Consider the following 10,385-nt stretch of genomic DNA (forward strand, 5'->3'; position numbering starts at 1 on the left):
AAGAATGCCACGACATCATTAGCTTCGGCTAACACGAGGAGGGTTCAGGCTAACGACTAGGCCTGACCACTATTGGACTGAACAGCAAAAGGACGATAATCTGAACACACCGAAAGATCATTAGAATACTCTTCAAGGACAATAACATCTGTTGACATCTGAGCTGAGGTTTCTGTTTATAGCAATAAAACCACGCTTTTCCTTGTAAGGTATTTCACGTTGTCGAAGTGTCGAATTCTTACGGAAGTGGAGAGTTATGATGGTTTATGGATTGCACTAACGGGGGAGATAAGGATCTTATCTACCAGTATCGGAGACGTCAGGACCATTAAAAATACACAACATAGAGGAATTGGATGGAGGGCCAAACAGACGAAGACGTGATACTGGCCAGTTTGATCAGAATCTTACAGTTGGTGCCGTGACCCGGATTTGCAAGAGATTAAAACAACGGGAACAGTTGGTTGTTGATGACAGCCGGATTTGCAAGAGATAAGAACAACGGATAAAGACTTTTTCAATAATGGGGCGACAGTGGACAACAGTCATCAATGTGTGGGAGAATCATGATCGAAGCAAGGCCGGCCAGCCCTGGGAGAGAGCGGCGAGTCGAGCGGTGAGGAGGCGAACCAGCGCTGTAGGGGAAACAGCGCTCCGATCAAAAATGTGAGTTCACTGTGCACACGGTTGTTTTGATCTTTTAAGCCAAATAAAAACGAACAGATAGTGAATCCGTAAACGTAAACATTTCTAGTTCGACAGAGAGAATGCCAGCTGTAATAATATGAGCAGAGAGCCATGGTGAAAATCGAGGGTGTTATCTACAGAGAATGAAAAGCAAACGAGGCAGGCTGCACAGTTTTGGTTTAAGGAGGGTAAATGCGAGATGAGGAAAGGGGGGGGGGGGGGGGGGCGCTTGAATCAGATCGAAAAATTGTTATGGCGGGACTGTTTTCATAACAGAAGGAAAGTCGAAAGGAGATTGTACCAGTGTGTATTATGTCCGATCAGGCAAGAGTATTAGTCTGAGAAAGCGTCCCCTGATAATGGATAGGAAAGAGAGGAAAAACAGCGGTGTTTTTAGGCCTTGGAAGGAAGGGCAGCGTTCGTTTGTTGAGAGAGTAGCCATTTGCACCGAGTCAAAATGGCCGCAGAGCCACGAGGGGTTTAGAATCAGGAAGTGACACGTCAACTAAACCACCATAGAGGAGGAGTAGGTCGCCACCTAGTGGTGGAGGGGGGGTAGTGCTGGGGAGTTTTCATTACCCATAGGGGAATATTTAGCACAGAGAGTGGATTATTATTATTATAATAATAATATTAGATATAGAGTTTAAGCATACAATGGATTAAATAAGAATTGCACAGACAGAGGAGGTGCAGTTATTTGAATGGGTTAATTATGGAATAAAGAGCGAAGTCCAGTGGGGCCTTCTCACACCTAATAAATAGGCAGAGTCTTGAGGGGACACGTCACCAGAAAGAACTGGCGCGCGCTGGGGGTCACCCGTGGGACAAACGTAGAGCGCCGAGTGGGTATCGTTTAGCTGCTGGTGTCACGCCGGAAGACAACAAAACAGGGAACAGCCCTGTAGGATTAGATATGGGTGTGGAGAAGGTGGTAGACTAATAGCAAAACAAGGGAAGTCGAATGGACAGACGACTGCCGGTGTTGTGTTTCTGCTTTCAAGGGGGGAACGACACCGACAGCGATGGAGATGACCAGGAGGACAGACTGGAGGAGGAGGAAGCCGCAGGGGCCAGGCACCGCAGCCTGGTACACAGATCATCCGAGAGAGAGGAGATGGCGGCGGTGGAGGAGCAGATGTGGAGAGGACAGCCAGAGACACTGAGCAGTAGCAGACCAGGGGGGACATTTTTGCCTAGGGGACCGCGCCCTGGAGGGGGGACCAGCTCAGGAAAGGAGCCGTCACTGAAAGGGGCCCTTGCCCTAGAAGACGGGACCGGCCCAAGATGGGAGGTGTACTGTAAGAGAGGGAAGGGAGCGCTCTGATTTGGACGTGGGGTACCTAAATAGGGGGGCCGAATGGTTTTAGGTGTGTCGTCTGAAAAGTTGCAATCTGTGTTTTTCTCTGTCTCTCTCTCTCTCTCTCCTCCATGACCGTTGTTTATCCTTTCTGGTTTGGGTGTGATGCGGGTAATGGAAAACAAAAGGCAAAACAGCAGACGGCGGGGCCCTAATTGTTATGAGTCCATTTTTGGGTATAATTAATTGAAAAACCAAGTAGTCTGTTGATTCTGAAAGTTGATTGAAGAATCAAAGGGGGGAATGAGAGAAACAGGGTGCTTTTTCAATGTATGTGATGTATAGATTGGGGGGAGTGACCACAGCTAAAACGGTGCCGGGTCAGAGAGGTCGAAGTGCATGCGGAAGATGGTGGTTCAGTAGAGCAGGGTGATTGTTGTGAGCCACACTGCCAGCGAGAGAATGTTTGTTGACATTCCTCATTAGAACATCTGAGATTAGAGTGTACTGGAGGCCCAGAGCGAGGGAGAGGGGTGACCTCTTTAATGCAACAGTAGAGAAACGTTTTGAAGTGTGTGTAAAGGTTAAACGCAGTTGTCATGACAACACGTCGCATGACAACCAGAAGGCGGGGCCGTCGTTGCGACGACGAACATCTATAAATCGAACGGTGTTTCCGGGTGTAAGACAGACTAGAATCTGACTCAGACGAGAATCTGACCAAGAGCGAGTAGGACTGAGATCACACAGAGGACTCTCTCTCCTCTTATCACGAGAGGGGAGGGGGGGGGGGTTAAGGAAGAATGCCACGACATCATTAGCTTCGGCTAACACGAGGAGGGTTCAGGCTAACGACTAGGCCTGACCACTATTGGACTGAACAGCAAAAGGACGATAATCTGAACACACCGAAAGATCATTAGAATACTCTTCAAGGACAATAACATCTGTTGACATCTGAGCTGAGGTTTCTGTTTATAGCAATAAAACCACGCTTTTCCTTGTAAGGTATTTCACGTTGTCGAAGTGTCGAATTCTTACGGAAGTGGAGAGTTATGATGGTTTATGGATTGCACTAACGGGGGAGATAAGGATCTTATCTACCAGTATCGGAGACGTCAGGACCATTAAAAATACACAACATAGAGGAATTGGATGGAGGGCCAAACAGACGAAGACGTGATACTGGCCAGTTTGATCAGAATCTTACATTAGCCAGCAACCAGTCAAGCTAACGTTAGCTGGCTCCAGCAGCTTGTTGATGTCGTCGGGAGCATTTAGCCTGCTGGCTACCTAGCTCCACTTCAACCAGCATCGGGAGATCCAGCAGCTTGTCGATGTGCTAATTAGAGTTGTTCCGATACCGATACTGGTATCGGAAATGCCGCCGATACTGCCTAAAACGCTGGTATCGGTATCGGCGAGTACACGTAAATTCTAGCCTCCGATCCCATGATGTAATTTATCTCCTGCCGAGTCCTGCGGAGAGTGAGGATTATAAAATGAACATGTTTTAAAGTGTGATGCTGTGTCATTTTAACAGCAGATACACTTTCTTAAATTCCATTGTCCCCGACAGTGCGGTGTGACGGGGAGCTCGGACGGGAATCGGGCTATGTTTGGCTGGTGTTATGATAGCATTAGCTGGAAAGATAGCTAGTTGGAACAACATCCGCTTTTAACGTTACATCAAATCAGATGATCGCCTGTCCTTTCTCCAGGACCTAACACTGTCCGTGACCGTCTATCAACAATAATGCACCCACGGTGAATTGTATTTAAGTTAAGTAGCTACGGACTAGCGTTAGCTGACTATTACTAACGTTATCAATGCGGGAAGACGCGCTAGGTCAGTTAGCTTAGCTTGATAACGTTACCGTGTCTAAAGTTGGTGCTATTCACATAATCCAGCAATAATGGCTGCAGACCTGCAAGCAAAGTACAGCAAGTGCCAAAGGATAAGAGTCTGAGGCGGAGTTTCAAAAGAGAATGTTGAATATTTATTTTGCATCAAAAACCACAACATGAACGTTCTATCTAGCTTACAGACTGAATAGGGTATATCTGCAGAGCCACTGAGTAGCGAGTGCAACACCGTTTAATGTCCGTGTGGATCATTGGAGTAGGGTATATCTGCAGTGCTGCAGCCCATACTCATTGATTAATGATACTAATACAAATCTATACAATCACCTGTTGTTGAATAAATACTATACGTTCTAGTTATTACTAAAAAACAGTATAACAGTATCTGAAAAAAAAAAAAAAGTATAATTTATATAATTTTTTTTTTAAATTTTTTTTTATGCACTGGTATCGGATAAATATCGGTATCGGCCGATACCCAAAGCTTAGGTATCGGAATCGGATCGGAAAGGGAAAAATGGTATCGGAACATCTCTACTGCTAATAGCCGACAGCAACCTAACGTTAGTTGGCTCCAGCAGATCGACAAGCTGCTGGAGCCAGCTAACGTTAGCTTGCTGAGGCTATTAGCACATCGACAAGCTGCTGGAGCTCCCGATGCTGGTTGAAGTGGAGCTAGGTAGCCAGCAGGCTAAATGCTCCGCGACGCTGAACTGCATGCGCCGGTCTGTCTGTCTTGTGGAACGTCTGCATTGCATTTATTACAAATAGCAAGCGATCTTTTTACTCTGAAACTCCGAGTACCGACGCGGCCATCTTTGTTGTTAACGTTAACTTGCGTGGCTACGTCACAGCCAAGAAAGGGAGCGCTGGATTTGTGTAAAACGCCCTGTTCCTAAACCACACGCTGTCAGTCGTAGCACAGTACTGACAAAACGGGAGGAGACTTTAGTCAAAACAAACGCACTTCATTCCAATTCACCCACACCGCATTTTTTTTTACCAAAAAATATATTATATTATCGGAGCTATTAATAACGTTATCGAGTTTATCGGGATGACGTCAGCTGATATCGGCCCGATAATTATCGGCCCGATAATTATCGTGCATCCCTACTACTAATATAATTTCATCATCACATAGCTAAACACAGCCTAACCTAACAGTTAAGGAACTGCTTATGCATAACTAGGCCTGATTAACCTCATAATAGGCTACCTACGGCTAATACTGTAGTTTTTCTTTGTTTTAGTCATCTGCTCTGAAAATGACTAACACATTAAGCTATAGCTAATGTTAGGATATGATATGGGCCTATCCAGAATTAATGGACCTATGCACTATATCGCTGAATATGGGTATTCATTATCTGAATTATGGATCTGAATGCATCAGGTGAGCTCAAAATTTGAAGGGAAAAGAGTTCAAATGTCACAAGGGAGAACATCCCCATTGAGACACAGTCAATTGGATTGAAAGGGAACACCAGTGATTTAATGGATACAAGACAGGATATTTTATTCTACATACAGTATGACATATAAAAAGTAATGATATGAGATAAGTCTATATATGAAATAAATTGATCATGCAGAGAAGTAATTAACTATACCCATTTAAATCCACCCAAACAGCTCAGATGTTTTGCTAGTGTCCCATTTAAGCCCACCTGATCAAAATGTTAATTTACAAAGAATTAAGATAAATATGCACATTTATTGACCATTGAACTGTATAATAATGTAAACTACATACAAAAATGTAAACTATACATGCGTATCATGCTTTATGCCATTGCAATGAACCATACTATGCAGCTACTGTATGCTAGAACTATCTAGTCAGTTAGCTAGCATGCTAAAGGTTATATTTTTAGTTAATATAGTTATAACAGTAATACTTAAGTAATATTCTAACAATGTCTTATTCAAAACATCAATATCTTAATTTTTTACAAATGAGTACTTACCAAAAACAGGAGTCGAAATATGTATAAAAAAATAAAAGAAATACATAAATAAATAAAGTAGGGATGTCCGATATTATCGGCCGATATCGGCAGTAAAATGTGATATCGGAAAATATCGGTATCGGTTTAAAAAAAAAATAAACAATAACAATATTTGTTATATATATATCCAGTGAAATTATTAGTTACCTGAAATTATTCCGTTTTTTGGGGGGCGGGGGGGGGGGAACCCTGCATATATCGGTATCGGTTGATATTGGTATCGGAAATTAAGAGTTGGACAATATCGGAATATGGGTAAAAAAGCCAATATCGAGCATCCCTAAAATAAAGTGTTCTCTTGAGGATCCCCCCAGGACCCAAGTTGTTATGCAACTTCTTCACAGCTCAGCTGGCACATGGGCGCTTCAATAACTCAAGGTCAGTTAATCCGATTGTCTTAAAACAAAACTGGCATGTAGGTAAGAAGCAGCTTCATTGGAAGGAATAATACACAGCACAAAATGATGATGCAATTTTCTTTTCAATTTGACTCGGAAGTTGCAATATATGGGTGTATAATATGGTACTTGGACTTAATAGGGACGTTTACCCTACATATGACAAATAAAACAAAACTTGAAACGTGCTAATACATTTACAGACAGTATTGTGTACAGTGGTAGAAGTATGATGAATACACTATGGTAGAGTAAACCATACTAGCCAGTGGTATAGCTACTAAGACTAGGTATGGCACGAAAACGGGGGACCCTGATGCAGTGGCGGCCGCTGGGTACTTCGCCACTAGGGGCGCTATACCAAATATTTTGCGAACATGTACAGTACAGTACTGTACCACGCAAGACTCATGGCAAGATGTGAGCGATTCGACTCACGCTCACGGCAATGAATCGGCTCTTATGAACGAGTCGCTCAGCTGTTACTACAACAACACACAACCAGTCAAATAAAGTATAGTCTAGACTCTAATTCACAACTTGAAACACAATATAAATAGAAAAGTTAGAAACAAAACTCGCCCGTCTCCAAACACAGGCAGATCTCTCCCTCTCTCCTTCTCTCTCTCTCACACACAGCACGACGTGGAATCGATTCGTTACACAATCAGACCTATTATATACCAAGAATAACTTCAGTATGAGTACAGGGCTGTACACATATTTTGCATATTGTTAAACGAGCCAAGGCTAGCTATTAAACTATCGATATGAATCGAAAATCTGGGACCCTGATGTAAACAAGACAAACGTCTTTCTCTGGTCTGCATCCCCTTAACAATTGTGTGTATTGAGCCGTACTGTATTGTACCCATTCTGCAATCTGTTAATAAAGTTCTCATTCATTCATTCATTCAAACATAGACGATATTGAACAAGCCATAATCCACGTATTTTCAATCCGAGAGAGCTGCAGTAGTTAAATCAATGAGCCATCGATAAATAAACAATCAGCAATGTCTCGCTTCATGAATGGCCAGCAGTAGTACTGCTCCTAAAAAAACTATTTACAACCGTTAACGTTAAGAAGAGAGAGAGAGAGAGAGAGAGAGAGAGATTTCTTCAACCTCGAACCTAAATTCCTTAGCAACCCGTGTTACCAAGTAAACAAATCACAGAACGATAGCCAGTTAGCCCGCACCAGCCTAGTAGTACTACTAACGTTAGCTCCCAGAACGATAGCCAGTTAGCCCGCACCAGCCTAGTAGTACTAACGTTAGAGAGAGAGAGAGAGAGACTCACTGTTTAGTTGAAACGTCCAGGGCAGGAAACGTGTATAATCCGCCATATAGCTTGTTAGCCAAGTGTTAGCTCAGCTGAGCTCGTCGACGTTAGCACAACACTCAACAAGTACATTCCTTTGTCCATTTCCGCTCGAACAGACTGCAAACTACCTGGCGTTCTATCGCCATGCTCTAAGACAAACTCTAACCTTAACCAACTTTGAAAGAGTGCCTAAGCTTAACAGTCTAAAGAACTTGCAGTCACAGCACGGCACGCTCTAAGACAAACAACAGTCCTAGTACCAGGAACCAAGCTAGAACTTGCTAGAATTGGAACATTAGAAATTGTATTCGGCCAATCAGAGATCGTCTCTGTGAAATTCTGCCATAGAAAAAAATACTGGCGTCGGCCAATCAGAGAGCGTCTCCGCGAAATGCGGCTATGGAAATTCTCACGGAAGTTCACGCTGCTTTCTAGACCGCTTCAAATCGCGCTCGGATTCCAACATAATAGTCATATTTCAACGCACAACGCCGTATGCACTGATTGGCTGTGACGGAGACAGCGATCAAACTGTGACGCGCACTCAGAGCGCTATCGCTTCTTGCCCGGGCGAGAAATACGAAAAAATAAAAAAAAACGTCACTTCCTGCCCATGAAAACGCTGTTTTTTTAATTTAGATAATAACGTTATATTGTGCATTGGAAATACAAACATACTTAAAATGAGTAAATATTATTCATTTTAAACATGTTTATATTGTTTATAGGGCTATAAAACAAAAAACAAAAAAGTTTTTTTTTTTATTCTTCTCTCATTTAACAGGTGGGTCGGCGCCCATAGCGCCACCAGTGGCGAGCCGCCACTGCCCTGATGTAAACAAGACACACGTCTTTCTCTGGTCTGCATCCCCTTAACAATTGTGTGTATTGAGCCGTACTGTACCCATTCTGCAATCTGTTAAATAAAGTTTTCATTCATTCATCTACAACGTACAGTGTAAATTGACAGTTCGCATACTGCCACCTAGAGGCCCTGGTATATTCTGATTATTATTATTATCCCAAGTAATGCGTGAGATTCACTATTCCAACGTTTCTAAACCCAATGGAAAGTGGCTCTACGTATGACAACAGACTGGGGTTGTACTTTTGAAATGCAAATAGGTCTGTCAAAGAACCGCTCTCAATTACAACGAGCACCTACCGGAGGCTGCAATTCGAAACTGGCCCCCGTAAATGTATTTATTGACGAGGTAATTAAGATAATTGTTTAGTTTACTAACCTAATCTTTGCAGACTGGTTTCTGGTAGCAGAAGGGTATACAGCAACTTCTGTTGTCGGTTGATTTCTTTCTTACAATGGAAAACCTCCTCTTCGTAATTTGCTACAGTTCTTCCAAACACCCCCAAAATGTCTTCTGCAGCCGCAGCTAGTCGCTCGTTCACCAACGACCTGAGAGACTGTAGCGTTATGTCAGACATTTTCCTTGGTATTATAGCGAAAAACATTTGAATTGTATAGAGTAGGTAAACAAATAGCCCATTTCGTGACTGTGAAAGGGGCTAGTAAACAAAGAACTTAAGTTCCGGGTTATCCGTGCTTCTCAAAGACAGCAAGAAAATATGACAGCGCCCCCTAAAGTATTGAATGAATGAAAACTTTATTTAACAGATTAGCAGAATGGGTACAATACACTACAGTACGGCTCAATACACACAATTGTTAAGGGGATGCAGACCAGAGAAAGACTTTTGTTTTGTTTACATCAGGGTCCCCCATTTTCAATTCATAGTGACATTTATGACATACACATGACATCATGAGATTTATGGCATAGGGACATACATGCCATACAGGTATACTGTTACATTTGTGACATATATGATATGCAAATATACAGTACTGTTACCGATAGATCCTGACCGAGAGTATATACATATGATGGGGAGGAGATCGACTCTACATTAGGAGGGGGTGGGTGGGAGAGAATATATACATACGGTGGGGAGAGAACCAGTGGGTTCCAGTGGGGAGACACCAGTGGATCTCAGGGAAAGAAAGTCTTCAGTAAGAATAGTTAAATAGTTCGTTATTATTACGTGTAATTATATACTATATTTTTTGTATTCCTAAATCTGAACCAGAATTAACCTAATTTGAATGCAATAAATCACTTTTTATGGGCCCACAGTCACAGAATATTTATTTGTCAATGTTAATAAAATAGTATCAAATAATATGAGAATTCTCTCAAATGGCTGACATTCCCTTTTACATCTGGTATCAACCTGGCACCACAATAATACTAGCATACCACTATATGCCTATCAAAATATGAATACATTTCATTCATTCATTTCCAATTAGTTTTTAAGGACAATATACCAGTTTCTGACACTGGTACCCTCTGAAATGGAGTCACTGTTCAGAAAGTCTCATCTGGACTCAACAATTCAACAGGCTAACAATGAAACAACTAGTAATAGTAGATACCTAGTCATCAGTTTTAACTTGTATCCACCACAGCGTTAATTATTTTCCACACAGGAATTTTAGGTGTTAGGTTAGAGTGGGGCGTGAGGTCTCCAATGCAGGAGCGACTGCTACATTGCCACCATAGCGTCAGTATTTGGGAGTGAATTTGTGGTTATACAACCATGCCACTATCGCCATGGAGACAAAGTGGCATCAACACGGTCTCATCAGAAAACGTAAATAAAGTACTAATTGACCAAAGAAAAAAAAGGTACATAATGCACGTTATGTTATAGCCATACGTAATATATTTACATGTTGTATCGCTAAAGTTAGGGTTAGGGCGCAAAACAGCACAA

This window comes from Notolepis coatsorum (assembly GCF_963971535.1).
Source record: "Notolepis coatsorum genome assembly, chromosome: 4".
NCBI lineage: Eukaryota > Metazoa > Chordata > Actinopteri > Aulopiformes > Paralepididae > Notolepis > Notolepis coatsorum.